General features: G+C 41.6%; 1 long non-coding RNA gene across 1 annotated transcript; it reads right to left on the bottom strand.

Annotated features, from left to right (window-relative positions):
• Positions 1 to 1,897: 1,897 nt before the first annotated feature.
• LOC121920952 lies at positions 1,898 to 11,014 on the bottom strand. Its single transcript, XR_006101809.1, has 3 exons — positions 10,917 to 11,014; positions 2,172 to 2,268; positions 1,898 to 2,029 (listed from the first exon to the last, which is right to left on the bottom strand). It is a non-coding gene; the product is annotated as an uncharacterized LOC121920952 (long non-coding RNA).
• Between the last annotated feature and the right edge of the window lie 5,466 nt (positions 11,015 to 16,480).

Raw genomic sequence — 16,480 nt, 5'->3', positions numbered from 1 at the left:
ACTCTCTCTTTCCAAACCTGAATAAGCTTGCTTTTATAGACATGCATTTGTTTGTAACAATAACCAAACTGTTCAGAGCAAATGAATTGGCCAGCAGTATTTATACTCCTCAGGAATAATTACAGCTGGTCTGAAAAACATAGCAGACACTCCTGTCTCACACACCTTAAGTGGCATCTTGAGGAAATATTAGGATCAAACATGCTATACATTGATACAACTGGAATGCCACATTTTCAACCTATGATCCAAACAGCAGGGCATCTTATCCTGGCATTCAGGGGGGACACCCCTTCTACTCAGATCATCAGTCTCCAGAGATTGCTACCATGAAAATCACCACGTAGGTAAGCTGAAATTGCACATATAAGTATACTAGCTGAATATGGCAGCTGACTCAAATGAAAAATATTAATTGGTGATATGAACATTTGTGATGTTATATCTAAGTGGCCTATTTATGCATGAGAGTTACCATTTGGTGTTGCATTGCCCAAGTGATGAATGTACATTTGTGAACCAACCACATGTCTGTGCAAATATTTATTTCTAAACAAGGGGCATTTCATGTATATATCCTCCAACATTTCACAGATAAAATCTAGGACAACATTTGGCTAAGCAACATCAGAGTGTAGTCAAGATGGCAATAGTTATTAATGAGGAAGAATGTACAAGTTATGAGGCTGCATCAGTTTGCTTTTGCCTGAACCTCCTGAGAAGGGCAAGATTCCACCTCTCCTCTGTTCTCTCCCTTGCTGACTTAAGTGAGTGCAAGCTATTTTTGAGGTTTCAACTCAGTTTACCGCAATGGAAGTAGTGAGAACAAATGAGAGAAAAGTGAGAGAAGGAGAGGGAAAAAGGGACATTTTATAAGCAGCTGAAAAAATGGAACAACAGAGGATCACCTCACACTTATAAGTCAGCATTATGTTAAATAGGTACATGTAGAATACATCCACAGTATTGATTGGTCAGTTTGAATTTCTAGTCATTCTCTGGAAATTCTCACTTCTGGGAGAAATAGCTTTGTTCATGAAATCTAAATTTGACTTTGAGCAGATCACAGAGAATGAAGACTAACCATGATGTAGAATCCCAGGTCTCTGTCCTGCTAGAAATTGCTTTGATCAAATAGTCTCACAGTCTGGATACACAAGTTCTAGTTAGCTTATTCTATGCTTCTTTTTTATTTTGAATCACAGATTTGGAAAAAACCTCAAGGGCCATCCAGCCTAACCCTCTGTCATGCAGAAATAGACAACCAAAGCACCCCCAACAGATGGTCATCCAGCTTCACTTCAAAAACCTCCAAAGAAGAAATAAACAAACCAAAGAAGAAAACTCCACCATCCTCCGAGGCAGTGTGTTCCACTGTTGAACAGCTCTTACTATTAGGAAGTTCTTCCTGATGTTGAGGTGGAATCTCTTTTCCTGCAGTTTGAATGCACTGACCAAAACTCCCCTTTGCCTGCTTGGTGAATAACTGTATTCACTTTGAAACTGATCAATATGTACTTATATACTAGCCACTGTTCATTTTCACTTTTACATTGTCTTTCTTAAATAGAGCTTCATGCACTGTTACCTATCATGGCATTTTCGAACACAACCTGGATATATATTTAGGATCTGAAAGCCACATGAAGGGTATCTTGCATCCTGTCCTACCAAATGGGCATTCTCCAGGTCCTTAAAATGTTTGGAAGATAAAATATTAATGACAGTTGCTTAATTTTCTTCCATTGGTCAATTCAGCTCAGGTCTGTTTTGCAAAAGAGAAAGAGAAAGCATGAATAAAGAAACACTTCACCTTTGGAAACATGAATATGGCACTTAAGATGTGACAAAAGAACAGACACTAGTGTGGATTGCCCCTCCCTGCTTTGTTAATGTGTTACTGCATTAAGACTATAACAGAACTGAAGAGTTCTCTCACCGTGCTATTCCATGTATCACCAAGGCATGCCAAGAAATCTCATGTGGTTCCATCCCACTTGTTGGAAATGCTGCGTTCACAGTATTTGAACTGAAGGGGGAAAATGAAGTGCCTGAAATGTCTAATGTAGCCAGGCATGTGATGTGGCCAAAATTATGGCTCAAAGTCAGACACATACAAATGACTCATTTAGAATGGGTATTATATGAACATTTATGAAGCAAAATGATACCTTGTTTTTTGCTGATTAGTGCAGAATTCTTCCAGATTTCATGGTTTAGAGCAGAAACACTTGCATATAGTTTAGCAGCCTTCTTGTTGCAAAAATCCTATTTTTAAAAATAAACAAACCTAATGTTCACTACTGAGGAACTGACATACCAGATTTGGATAGTAATCAGTATCTCTAAGGCCACATCATTGTCTTTGTGTCTATCCACAGTATCCTTAGCACACTTCTCCAGCACCACATCTCAAATGAGTTGATTTTTTCACTGTCCAGCCTCCCATTCATACAGTGGATTGGATTATTCTAACTTTAGTGCTCAGTTGTATATCTTTATACTATAGAATCTTGTCTAGTTCTTTTCTAGCTGCCCTTCCCATTCCCCTTCTTCTGATTTCTTGGCTGCAGTCTCAATTCTGATCAATGTTTGATCCAAGGTACAGGAACACTTTAATTATTTTGACTTCTACATTGTCTAGATTGAATTTACAAAGATCCTCCTGGTCATCATTTTTGTTTTCTTTATGTTCAGCAGTAATCCTGCCTTTGCACTTTCTTCTTTGACTTTCCTTAATAATTGTTCCCGTTATTACAAGGGCATTATACAAAATGTCAAAATCAAGCTTTGCTTTTGGGATTTTTTTTTTGGGGGGGGGGGGGGAATATTTTCAAGCAGTGGATGGTTGAATCCATGAATGCAGAATCCATGGCTACAGAAGACCAGTGGTATACAGCTTCCTAATAGCAAGGACCACTGTATATATACTCATGGCAGTGGGACAAAGGACAAGGAAAGCCAAAGAGAAAGTCTTCATTATTGTGCTTTTGAAAATAAGTGAGGCCTGTTGTACTGCAGAATACTCTGGGTTTTCAGTCTGGAAGCCCTACCTTCTTTTCAGTCATTCCTTTTCCTGCTTCTTTTCTTCTGTTTCTTCCACCTAATAGTCCACTCAAGATTTGGTACTTAAGGCATAGAAGCAAAGGGCACTCCTTCCCAAAGTCAAGATACATCATATTCTAGGCTAGCCAAATTCTTTTGTCACCGAAGACAGAAAAATCTCACAAGTGACATTTCACCATCCTGACTATAAAAATGAAAGACTAACAAATTTCATAACTAACAACTCGTGGAACTTCCATAAAAGCCCAGATCTGCAGTTTGTGATAGCTGCTCTTCTCTGCCTAATGGTCAGGCAAGAACTGACTTAATATTGTTTGGTGGCTGAGCATACTTGGTTTCCATTGGCCAGTTTTGAGGGCTCCTTCCCCCTTAGGGTGTGGTGATGATGTTTTGGTATTTTTACAAACCTTGCTGTTTTCCCTCAGGCTTCCTAATACTTCCTTCTTATGCACAGATGCTGCTATTTTGGCTACATAAGAATTGTGTCTCAGAAAAGGATACTGCTTTTATTATTTGCTGCTGGTGGTGATGATTACTATTAGTTGGAGTTCAAACCTGAATGCCTAGAGAAGCAGGGATCAGCTGACCTGGTGGTCACCAGGTGGACCTGAAGGAAGTCTATGACTATGGTTTTAGCATCTGGGAGGCTGCTGATTGGTCACCTTTTCCCAGGCTTGTGAAATATCACAGAAGTTCCAGAGAAGGAGATGGAACTTCAGAAGGAGAAAATGGCAATTCCCTGCTGCCCACTGCAGACCACAAAGAACCCCACAGGTATATCTATGGGCCACTGCTTATTGTCATTTTGAAAGTCTTATTTTTCAGGATATCTATTCATCCTAGACAAAGACTTCACCAGTATTTGGTATATGGTTTCATGATACAGGGACACAAGAAAAGAATAAATACAAGAATAGAATAAAATCTGATTTTAAGATCTTATTAGGGAGTGGTGGTGGGGAATAGGATTGGGTCCAGCACATCTTCTCCACCTCCAAGGCCTGGACCAAGGCAGATGGACTGGAGGAAGGACTTGGTTTCTTAATGGATGGTTAAAAGGAGGCTTCCTGGGTCAGAGAGGGGCTCGCCTCTGGGAATGCTTCTCTAAACAATATAGTCTAACTCAGTTTTGAAACTGGGTAGAGAAGTGATGAGGTGTGCATGTGGGGGAAGAAGGTTCCAGGAGTAAGGGACAGCAAGAGGGACGAATTCGGGAGGGGGCAGTGGTAGTCCTACACTGTGACAGGAGACCTTGACTACCAGAGCGGAGGGTGCGAGTAGGAATGTAAGGAGAAAGAAGGTCAGATAAGTAAGGAGGGGCCAATCCATAGAGGGCTTTGAAAGTCAATAACAAAAGCTTGTACTGGATGTGGAAGGGGAAGGGGAGCCAATGAAGGGACGATAAAACAGGAAAAACATGGTCAAAGCGGCGAGCGGATGTGAAAATACGGGCAGCTGAATACTGGACAGAGATTAAAGGATGGAGGTGTGAAAGAGGAAGCCCTGTTAGAAGGAGGTTACAATAATCTAGTCGCGAAACCACTAGGGCATGGACCAGAGTCTTGGCAGTAGAGATTGAGAGGAATGGACGGATCTTGGCAATGTTGTGGAGAAAGAATCTACAGGCCTTGGCAGTGGCCTTGATCTGGGAAATAAATGACCGAGAAGAGTCAAAAATGAAGCCAAGACTGTGGGCTTGATGAACCGGTTGAATAGAAGTGTCATCAACAGAAACAGAAAAGGAGTAATGAAGGGTGGGTTTAGGTGGAAAGACGAGAAGCTCAGTCTTAGATATGTTGAGCTTCAAGCGCCGAAGCCGCATCCACTGAGAGATGGCAGTCAGACAAGAAGAAACTTGCTGTTCAAGCCCCGTCGAAAGGTCAGGGGTGGAGAGATACAGCTGAGTGTCGTCGGCGTACACATGACAGGAGAAACCAAAAGAACTGATGAGTTTACCTAGGGACAGTGTGTATAGAGAGAACAGAAGGGGACCCAAGACAGAGCCCTGGGGAACTCCAACAGATAGGGGAACAGAGGATGAAGTGTGACCACCCGTGACCACTGCAAAAGATCTATCTGACAAGTAAGATTTAAATTAGTCGAGAGCAGAGTCGGAGAACCCAAGGTCAGAAAGTAAATCAACCAGGAGACAGTGATCAACAGTGTCAAAGGCCGCAGACAAATCAAGAAGAATGAGAATAGAGTAGAGGCCGTTGGCCTTGGCCCACAAGAGATCATTTGAGATCTTGGTGAGGGCTGTCTCTGTAGAGTGCCGTGGGCGGAAGCCAGACTGGAAAGGGTCCAGGATGGAGTTAGCTTCAAGAAACTTAATAGAGCGAGAATAAACGACCCGTTCTAGGACCTTAGAAAGAAAAGGAAGAAGAGAAATTGGACGATAGCTAGACAAAGAAGAGGGGTCGAGAGAGGGTTTCTTCAGAATTGGGGAAACGAGAGCATGTTTGAAGTCAGAAGGGAAGGAACCCATAGAGAGAGAGCGATTAAAGATATAGAGGAGCGAGGGCAGAAGAGAAGGGGCTATAGAGATTAGGAGACAGGAGGGAATAGGATCAAGAGAACAGGTAGTAGGTTTGGAAGAATTTAGCAGCGTAGAGAGTTCATCCAGAGAAACAGGCGGAAACCCAGAGAGATTATTAGTAGAAGGTACCAGGAGGTTAGTGGTAGGGGGCAAGTCAGGAGGAACTATTTCAGATCGAATAGTAGTGACTTTAGTGATGAAGTAGTTGGCGAAGTCAGTGGGGGGAAATGATGAGAAGACGGTGAGAGGAAGGTTTTAGTAGTGTATTGAAGCAGGAGAACAAATGCTGCGGACGCCTCATTAGCACAGATCAGCGATTTAAAATAGTTCTGTTTTGCCATAGACAGAGCACGTGAAAATAATCTTCCTAAAATTTAATAAAGTGGAGACATCTTGTCTTCGTCTTGCCTCACAGCTGTCTTGCAGTGGATGCGCCATCAGCGTTTGAAGCTCAACATGTCCAAGACAGAGCTTCTTGTCTTTCCTCCTAAGTCCACCTTTCCACACTCCTTTTCTGTCTCTGTGGACAACATTTCTATTCAACCAGTCCAGCAAGCCCGCAGTCTTGGTTTTATCTTTGATTCTTCTCTGTCGTGTATCCCTCAGATCCAGACCACAAGCCAAGGCTTGTAGATTCTTTTTATACAACATTGCCAAAATCGGACCATTTCTCTCCGCCTCCACTGCCAAGATCCTGGTCCATGCCTTAGTGATCTCATGACTTGATTACTGTAACATCCTTCTAGCAGGGCTTCCTCTATCTCACCTTTAATTTCTGTCCAGCATTCAGCTGCACCTGTTATCACATCCGCCCACCGCTCTGACCATATCTCTCCTTTGCTGGCATCCCTTCACTGGCTCCCCCTCCCTTTCCGCATTCAGTATAAGCTCCTGCTGTCCACGTTTAAAGCCCTCCATGGGTTGGCCCCTCCTTACTTATCAGACCTTCCTTCTCCTCACCTTCCCACTCGGGCCCTCCGTTCTGGTAGTCAAGGTCTGCTGTCCCGGCCCAGGATTTCCTCTGCCCCATCTTGGATTCGCCCCTTTTCACTCGCTGCCCCTCACTCCTGGAACCTTCTTCTCCTGCGAACAAGAGCCATCACTTCTTTAACCAGCTTCAAAACGGAGTTGAAGACCATCCTGTTCAGAGAAGCGTTCCCAGGCCTTGTTTAATTGTTGCTTGCCTCCCTGGATGAAGATTAACCATCCATTATGAAGCCAAGCCCTCCCTCCAGTCCACCTGCCTTGGTCCAGGCCCTGGAGGTAGAGAGGAACTGCTGGACCTCATCCCCTGCCCCACCATTACTCCCTTCTCCTTTTGTGTGGTGTCTTTTTAGATTGTAAGCCTGAGGGCAGGGAACCGTCTAATTAAAAAGACTGTATGTACAGCACTGTGTAAATTTACAGCGCTTTATAAATAAAGGTTAATAAATAATAATAACATCATGAACTCCAAGCGATTTTTTTTAGGTCCAGAGAAGGATGGGCACAACCTCCAGTTCTTGGCCTTCAGTCCAAGCAGCATGGGCAATGGTCAGGACTGTTGCTGTGGGGTGTAGTCTACCAACTGCTGTAGAGCCATAGGTTCCCCTCCCTCAAGGGTGGTGATAACAGCATTGCTACATCCATGTATTCAACATTCTTTCTGACTCATGCAAACTCAGGGCTGGGACATGGTTTTAAATATCCTTTTTAGAGTTCTTTTATGTTGCAATTTCTGATAGAAAAAAGGCAGAGGATTAAGCTTTTCATAACCAAACATATTATTTTCTTCTTTTAAAAAACTACCATGAAGTAGTTTGATTTTTGTGCACTGCAGAAGTAACTACAAGAGACATACAAATGGAAAGATAAATGAGGACACAGAGGGAATCTGTTATCCAGAAATGACTTGGGGGATTTGTCCTACATAAAATTTCCACATCCATTAATATATGTCAGCAGAACTTTTCATTAGGGACCTAGTATACTGAGGAAATACAAATTTCTTTTGTTAGTGCCTTAAATAGCAAATTCTCTCTTCCTGTCAAAAGCAGTCCTTATATTTGTCAAAGGCAGAGACTGTGAGCATGTTGAAGGGGGAATCTTAAAATGGCTTGAGATGAAGGAGAACAGGGATTCTTTGCATTAAATAGTACAGAAGAAGGAACAGAGACACCTGCTAGATTTCCCTCTTAAAGCAGCTCTTAAACCTCTTAAACATAACTAGTAGGGTTGCCATAATTCTCTACTATAAACCGGGACAAAATATAGGACAAAATTTAGACCAAAATGCAGGACAATTGTAAGATAAAAATTAGCCCAAAATGTAGGACATTGAAGGTCCTTCATTTTTCTTAAATAGCCTACATTTTGGGCTAAATTTTATCCTACAATTGTCCTGCATTTTGGTCTAAATTTTGTCCTATATTTTGTCCCGGTTTATAGTAGAGAATTATGGCAACCCTACTAAGAGCCATATTTGATTCCATGTGGGGGCCAGAGGTGCATCCACACACATGCAAGTAAATGTGCATGCACACACAGAGACATGTATCTTCACTAGGAGGGGATGCTTTCTGCATCCCAGAGAGGAAGGAATGATCTGTATGATGATGCTTGGGGCAAAGGAAGGAATGGTGAGCCTTTACTCCCTCTACAGTGATTCTGATCTTGTTGAATCTTTCCTCATTGCATGTACCCACTGGAAATTATCTGTATGAAGCTGGTGGGAGTCAGCCAGGGAGAAGATGTTAATGGCCTTGGTGCTGTGAGTCTTAGAGGGTACCAAGGAGGGCCACACTAAGGATCTTAGGAGGGCATAATTAATGCAGGCAATCTTAGAAGTACAGGGTATGCAAGGAGATATGAAATAGGTTCTATTGAGTAGTAGAGAATAACAATAGATGGCCAAATTGGATGCAATGTTAAATTATAAGTATGCTTTTTAATGCAAATAGTATCTTTGGAAAAAATGGGTCTGATAATTAATGAACTTGCACCATATGGAGGGAGGAGAAAAGAACTATCCTTCTCCCAGAGCTTCTGTTTACATTCAGAGAGAATTTCCTGCTAAGGAAGAGAAGGGCTGCCATGAAAGAACCAGAGAAGATTCTAAATTATAAAGACATACAACTGAACACTAAAGTTAGAATCTTCCAAGCCACTATAGTCCCCATCACCATGCATGGATATGAGAGATGGACAGTGAAAAAAGCAGAGGAAGAAAATCAACTCATTTGAGATGTGGATTTCAAGAAGATTGCTGAGGACAGCCAAAAAGACAAACAAATGGTTCCTTGAACAGATCAAACCTGAACTCTTTCTGAAAGCCAATATGATGAAACTGAGGCTTTTGGTCATATCGTGAAAGACCATGACTTATTAGAAAAGACAATAAGGGAAGAGAAGGTAGATGGTAATAAAAAGAGAAGAAGACTACAGATGGATAGACTCAATTAGGGTGGGTCACAGGCCTGAATTTACAGGACCTGAGCAGAGCAGTTGAGGACAAGGGGTCTTGAAGTTGTCTCATCCACAGGGTCGCTATGAGTCAAGGCCAGCTTAAGGGCAGTTAACAGCAGTGACAACAGAAAGCCTACTGGCATTAAAGAGTGGCTTCAGAACAGTTTCAGTTCTTCCGTCCCATCTTCTGTGCTCCCAAAAATAATCCTGACCACTATTTGCATTTCAAATAAAATCTGTGTTAAATACAAAGATAAGATTACATTTGGCTAGTTCCGGTGACATATTGGCTGCAGATTCATTAGTTCTTTGGGAAGATATTGGACATTAACCTTATTCCCCAATGTCTGTCATGTTATGTATACTGTTTTTTTTTTTAATTTGGGATAGTGATATAATTGTTTTTATTTGGCATGGGTTTTCATGGACTCCATTGCACTTTATCAGATGTGTGGAATGTAGTTCCAGGAGCCAGGCTGCATCGAGAGCAGGGATGGGCAATAGCTGTGGGACTGGGGTCACTTTTCAGTTTGCCCACATGCCTCAAAGCTACACTTCTGTCATTTTATATTTAAGGCTATTTGAGACAAAGTTACTGACTCCATTTGTCAATGACACTATAAGAAAATTTAGCAGATCATAACCAAATTTCAGCAGCAATGCACAACACTGTCCTTGACAAATTGGGTAGTTGGAGGTGTGTACTTATCACCTACAAATGACAGATGAGCAGCTCTTCCCTATGTTTGCTATGTTTTCCATTTCTAATGCATTTCATATACCCTGGTTATGTTGCATCTCTGTACTGTGGCTACAATCCATGTATCAGGGCTAAAGTCCACAAAAGTAGTGTATACCAAGTGAAACACGTTAGCCTTTAAAGTGTCACAAAACCTCTTTGCTGTTTTTATTCTTTCTTTCTTTTCTTTTTTTCCATTTCCCCCCTTTTGGTGTAGATGCAATTGCCTAGCTTATTTTTTCCCAAAAAGCAAAGAGAGAATGTCAGTCATGTTCCTGGGAGCACAGCCTTATTGGTGGCTGGATGGATAGGACTACCAATACTGGGTCTTGACCGCACTGTGGCAGGGGGGTGGGGGGGAACAGCCCTCTGCTAGCACTGCCAGGATTTTCAAAGTGTAATATGGGACAGTGTTGTCAGGTTGGTCCAAGACTTGTTGGTACAAATGAGGCAAGCCTATATAAAGCCTCTCCCATGTCTTGTAAGAGAAGGGCTTCTCACAAGAATTCCAAGCACCTACAAGATTAAAAATCTTTCATGATCACGATAGGTAAATCCCACCTCTCACAAGATTTGAAGAGAGTTTTATAAATATAGTAGTATATAGTATTGGCCATGGAATCTTGCATACTACTAGCCTTAGTTGCCTGGGCCTGTTGAGCTAAGAACAGAAAGAGATAGAAAGACAGAATCCCACAGTATGTGGTATGGAATCTAAGGCTATTTTGATACCTACCAAATGCTCAGTGCTCAATCGGCTGTGAGTGAGACTGGCACTTACTCTTCCTAATCTCGCCATATCAAAAAAATACAGGATTTAGGGCTGATACACAGAAGGACTAGGCAGCATATGCCCTCTTGTGGAACACCAAGCCCCAGTTATTTGTAGGAGCATCCCCACCTTGTCAGCCAGATGGAAGACAATGGGGTTTCTGATGGTCAGTCTGGTTATCTGGCATGCTGAGCTCTGTATCTCCTTTCTCGTAATACTTTTATTTATTTTACTATGGTAACCCAGTATACACATCTAGCCCCTTTTGCCTTTTGGCAACCCTCCCACCTCCAATGACCCCATATTGTTCAAAAGCTAATTAGGCTTGCCAGACAGAAAACTGAAGAGGATTCCTGTACCTTTAATGGTTGTGTAGAAGGAATTTCAGCAGATCTTACTTATCATGCTACCAGGTAAGAAGCAACTGTCAGCGCAACTGCTGGGGTCCAACAACCACTGTCAGCAACTCAAACGAGCCCTGTGGTTAAATCAGATCTTTTGAGCAGAGCTAGCAATTTTAGAAGCTGAAGTGTGGCTCCAAAAGCAGTTGAGATAACAGCAACTGGATGTCTTCCAGGAACTGAAGCAATGCAGGAGCCTCCAGGGACACACAGCAAACCAATGCCAGACTTCTTCTGATAAACCACCAGAGAAACAAAATCTCCCGAAGTGCTCTTTATTCACAGTGCTATAATACAAATACAGATCTTCAAAACTCCAAACCATACCAAACCAACTCCTACTACAAACTCACAAGCTATCACTTGCAACCCCTGGGTTTATATAGACTCCAGACCATGTGGTCTCCCAAACCCAGTGAGTTCCTGTGTGTAACCATGTCATGTGTCTCCTGTGCAATCCAGACACATGGTTTCATCATCCATGTCCTTGAGCCAATGAGCATCAGCTGTGCTAATCAACCCTGTCCTTCTGCTGAATGCTCTTGGTCAAACACACACACATCAAGCATTTCACTGTGTGCTGTGTTTTAACTCTTCAAATCCCTGACAGCAACACCTGATGGAATTCCCTCTTCAACATAATCATTAAAAGTACAGGAACTTGCTCCAGTTTTCAGTCTGTCAATCCATGCTACAGTGCATTGGGGGCATTCACTTTCATATAGAAGATGAGGGTGACTTCTTTCTTCTGGGCCAGAAGTGAGAAAGGTACAGCTGGGGGTGGGGTTACAAGAGGGACCAAGGCTATATTTGTATTTGCAAGTGCTTGGCATCAAGTAGATATGCCTACCTGTCATATCATATCAAATGTAACCTATAGGACAATATTGCATCATCTTGCCTGGTACTAAAGAGGATTAAAGCCACACACAGTGCCTTGCTCAATTTGTGGGTGCATTGATGATTTTCAAGGCCCAGGGCTGGGATCAAGGACATAAAAACAAAAATATCCCAAGTCCAGTGGGAAGATGTAGGTCAATGGGAGTATGGGGTTGAAACTCCTGAGTTCTCTAAAAGCCTTATCCTTCTGTGACCCAGTAATAGGTTTAACTGCTGCAGAGGTTTGTCCGGAGCAACCTGACCCTGGAGTTCACCTTTCCATACTGTTGAAAATAGAGGGGAGTGAAGTTGCCTCCAGGCTCTGGTTGTTCTATGACAATTGGAAACCATCTGCCAGGGCAAGGCTCTAGGCACTACTGGTTAACCTATTCCAACACATGTAGGAATCACAGGACAAGACCAAGCTTTGTTAACCTTGTCCTGTGATTCCTACATGTGTTGGAATAGGTTAACCAGTAGTGCAGACTGCCCCTCAATGCATGTGAGAAACCTGTCTCTATCAGTGTTGGTACATTTATCCTCCATCTGCACGTGGTCTAGGTATTGATCAGAGGCCTTATGTTCCCTCTGAAAACCAGTAACCATGCTGTTCATCTGAGCAGCAGAATGCTCAATCAAGCAATCCACACTGTCCTCAGCTTTCTTTTGTGTTTTATTGTTCCTGTGTTCGGTCAGGCAGACTGTTGGTGTAAGTATAGCTGTACAGTTAAGGATGTCACAATCTGCAGGATGAAGCAGTTTAAGATACAGAGCTACATTTAGCAATAAACAAAAAGCGAGGCAGTGAATTGCTGCGATAATGTGGGAGAAAGGGGCAGGCTCTGGTGATGGGAAGTGGAAGATGATGTTGATACATACACATACACAGCAAAGACTTACCCTCCCACCCCTAAAAAAGGCTCTATGGCCGATCCTAAAAACTTTAGACTTATCAGCCTACTGAATATAATCTCTAAGCTCAATGCAATATATCTGTTAGGCAAACTAGAGGTCTGGGCTATGGAAAACAACATTTTTGCAGAAGAACAAGCTGGGTTTAGGAAGGGTAAATCTACACTAGATCAATGTTTTGTTTTACACAACGTGATTCATAAATATTCCCAAAAAGATAGAAAAGAACTTTTTACCGCCTTTGTTGATTTTACTTCTGCTTGTGACCTAGTCGACCAAGATCGGCTCTGGTCAAAGTTAGTGGCAGCAAACATTGATAGAAGACTGCTTCTTCTAATTCAAATGTTACATCATAATACTACCATCAGGGTTCGACTTGGGGCAAATGGTTTTCTATCCGATAGCATCCCCACAGATAGAGGTGTACGCCAGGGTTGTCTCATGGCACCTTTTTTATTTAATTTTTATATTAATGATGTTGTCCAGTTCTTAAAAGGATCAAATTTTTTCCCCAGCTACTATTCAAGATGTTAAACTTTCAGTGCTGTTGTATGCCGACGATGTTGTTTTGATCTTGGTCACCTTAATCGGAATGCACAGACTCTTAAAGAAGCTAAATGAATATTGTTCAAAGGAAATGTTAATAGTTAATCACTCTAAAACTAAATTTGTGGTTTTTGGTCTAAAGGAAAAACTTCACCGGTGGAGCCTTGATGCAAAATCTATAGATCAACAATCCTATTACAATTATCTCCTTGATAATTGTAGTTTAAAATTTCAATCTAATTTGTCATGGAAAACTCATTTTGTTGGTACGAAGTTAAAATTATCCCCCTCTATAAATTCTCTGTTTAAATTCTATAGACTTTAAGGAGGTCATTTAGTAGCACCTACTATCAATGTTTATCAAAGAAAAATTGTTCTTCAGTTATTATACGAAGCAGAAACTTGGGAATACAACAGGGTCTTAGATTTAGAAACTGTTCAGAACTTATTTTTAAGATCCCTGTTGGCTGTCCCTAAGTGTACCCCGAGAGCAGAAACAGGCCAAACTCCCCTTCAAGCTGGTACACACACTGCCCTTGCCTTCTACTGGCTAAAGTTGTTATCCATAAATGATTCCAGGCTCCCCAAAATTGTTTTTTAGAACAATTATCTGTTAACTCCCCAAGCTCCTGGGTATGTATAGTTAGAATGATATTGCAGAGCTATGAGCTTAATGTGGACTCACTTCCAAATTATGCCACCCATAGAGTCAAGCAACTGATTAAAGAGAAAATTCATCTTGCTTCCAGATGGGCTGATCTTCATTCATTCTCGAACTCTTCTTTTTCTTTTTGGTACCCACTATACAAGACATCATTTGGGCTAGAGCATTACTTTATTAATCTTACTCTGGCCCCTGCTAGAAAAGCATTTACTGTTCTAAGGTACCCATGTATGCCTTCTGCCTATTTAACAGGCGGATACAATAACACTCCTGTCCATCTAAGACTATGTATCTGCAAAATTGGGGAAGTGGAGAATATCGAACATTACCTTTTACATTGTCCTCTGTATATATCTCCTAGACAAAGGTTTCTTGAATGTATTTTACTTTTACTTTCTGGCAGATCTTGTTTTCAGCAGATTTGTGTTCTTCTGGCTGGCTTCTACCACTTCTATGGTACCAAAATTTAGTTCAGCTGCTAGTAAGATTAGAATCTATTTTCTCAATGGGAATGATGATTAGAACTTTTCTAGTTTTCTGTCTTTACTATTTTATTATTAATGACTTATTATTGTATCTTGTTGTTGGGCTTCTCTTATTAATTTTACTATGTTGCTTTATCTGTAGTTTTTGTGCCTTGATCTTTTTATACTGTTTTTGTATTTACTGGTTGGACCTGTTTTATATTGTGACAACTTTTAGCTTTTAACAATAAATTTCATTCAAATACCCTCCCACCCCCATACAATGCCAGTTTAGGAAGGAGAGTGTGTTCCAAATTACTTGGAGGAGAACTGAAAAACTTACCATCCATTACAGCCCTGAATGTCACCTCATCCATAGTACCAAGGGTGCCAGACAAAAGTTCCCCAGAGCCATGGATGTGGGGTGGAGACAGTGCACAAACTTGCTGCTCTCTGAGAACCCAAACAATTTTCATATTGCAAGCAATGTGCTTTGGGTGTATTGTGGCATCTCTGCAGAGAAAGCTATGCAGCTCCTCACAGAAAAGTATGGTGACTCTGCCACTCTGTGAATTGTAATCACAGATTTCACAATACCACTACTGGAGAGCCTTACTTTTAGTCCTGCAGTTCTCTGATGGCCCTAATTCTGCACCTCCTGTGCAACAGTCTCAAAAATATCTATATTCCTATGGCTTTCTTTCAGCTCACTTGTTTCTTCTCTGCTCCCCCAAGATACCTTTTCCATGGCGCAAAAGATAATCATCCAATCTATAAGCTGGTAAAATTGGGAGAGGTGAAATACTGCAAATGTGTGCAACACTATGTATGCAAACTCCAAACCCAAAACAGATTAAAAAATAAAATAAAAATTGTGACATCACTTTTTCTGGATGACAGTATAAACAAGCAATTTAATCTTCCATGGTGGGAATGATGAGGTGATTACCTGTCCTAGATGATCACCCATCAACCCTATCCCACCCTCCTCCCCACAATCCCAATATGAAAGTCAAACCACACTTTTTTAAAAAAAAATTCTTCCCCCAAAACAGAATAGTTAACCAGAGGTTTTTTTAAAAAATCACCTTAAAGCCCTCAGGCATCAAAAAGAAGTGCTTTCACATTGGATGAAGAGGAACATTGTGTGTTCCAAAAGGACTGAGCTCGAGGTAAGGACACATATTATTACCCTGTGTAGAGTCAGTCCTGGTATTTCCTAGCACATCTCTCTGACAGTTCTGGATTCCAAGATGGTACCAAATCCAAGCACACCAAAAAATACAAGGCCAGTATGACATTTTTCATTTAAAGCAAATTAGGCAGAGCTCCTGTTCTCTTGGCTGGTGGCCATTGCAGCCCCCACTGGGCATCACGATAGTGCCCTTGTCTTTCAGCCATGGCCATGAGCTGACCTACAGTAAAAGCTAGCCCCAAAAGCTAGCAGGAACCCTGCGTCACTGGAGATCAGGACACAGAGTTGCAGTATTGCTTGGTTAATGAAAAATCTGCTGACACAGACATGAGGCTTGCAGAACTCTGCAAAGACACATTCAAAAATGCCACAGACAAAAGCAAGCAGTGATTTTTCTGGGTTGAATGCCTGGATGCCAATGGAATAGGGGATAGACAGGCTTTTCTTTGTCTGGACTTCCAGAGCTTCTGTTCCAGGGAAATGACATGAAACCAGGCAGGCATTGTGTGAACAGGCCTGCCTGATACTCTTTGTGCTAATCGTTGGACCAAGAAAAAGCAAAATAAGAAATATGCTGAAATCTACCACAATTAGATGTTCACTGCAATGGCTAGATGTGGAAGTCTATTAATTGTTTTATTCCGTTTTATTTTGGGGAAATTTCTATCAGTTCCAAAGACATGAGAAGACATTGTCATTGGACTGACATTTGGTAAAAACGTGAATCATCTTAGCATGTCTTGAGGGTTTCCCCCCCACATGCTAATCTTATTGTTTAATAACTGTGTGGGTGGGTGAGTGCACTGGTGTGTTGTTTATGTGTGTCAGAGTGGAGTGGATAGTGGATTGGAGGGGAGATATT

This window comes from Sceloporus undulatus, chromosome 2 (assembly GCF_019175285.1).
Source record: "Sceloporus undulatus isolate JIND9_A2432 ecotype Alabama chromosome 2, SceUnd_v1.1, whole genome shotgun sequence".
NCBI classification, from domain to species: domain Eukaryota; kingdom Metazoa; phylum Chordata; class Lepidosauria; order Squamata; family Phrynosomatidae; genus Sceloporus; species Sceloporus undulatus.
Note: the sequence above shows the minus strand (reverse complement) of the source record. Positions and strands in the feature narration are given on the sequence as shown.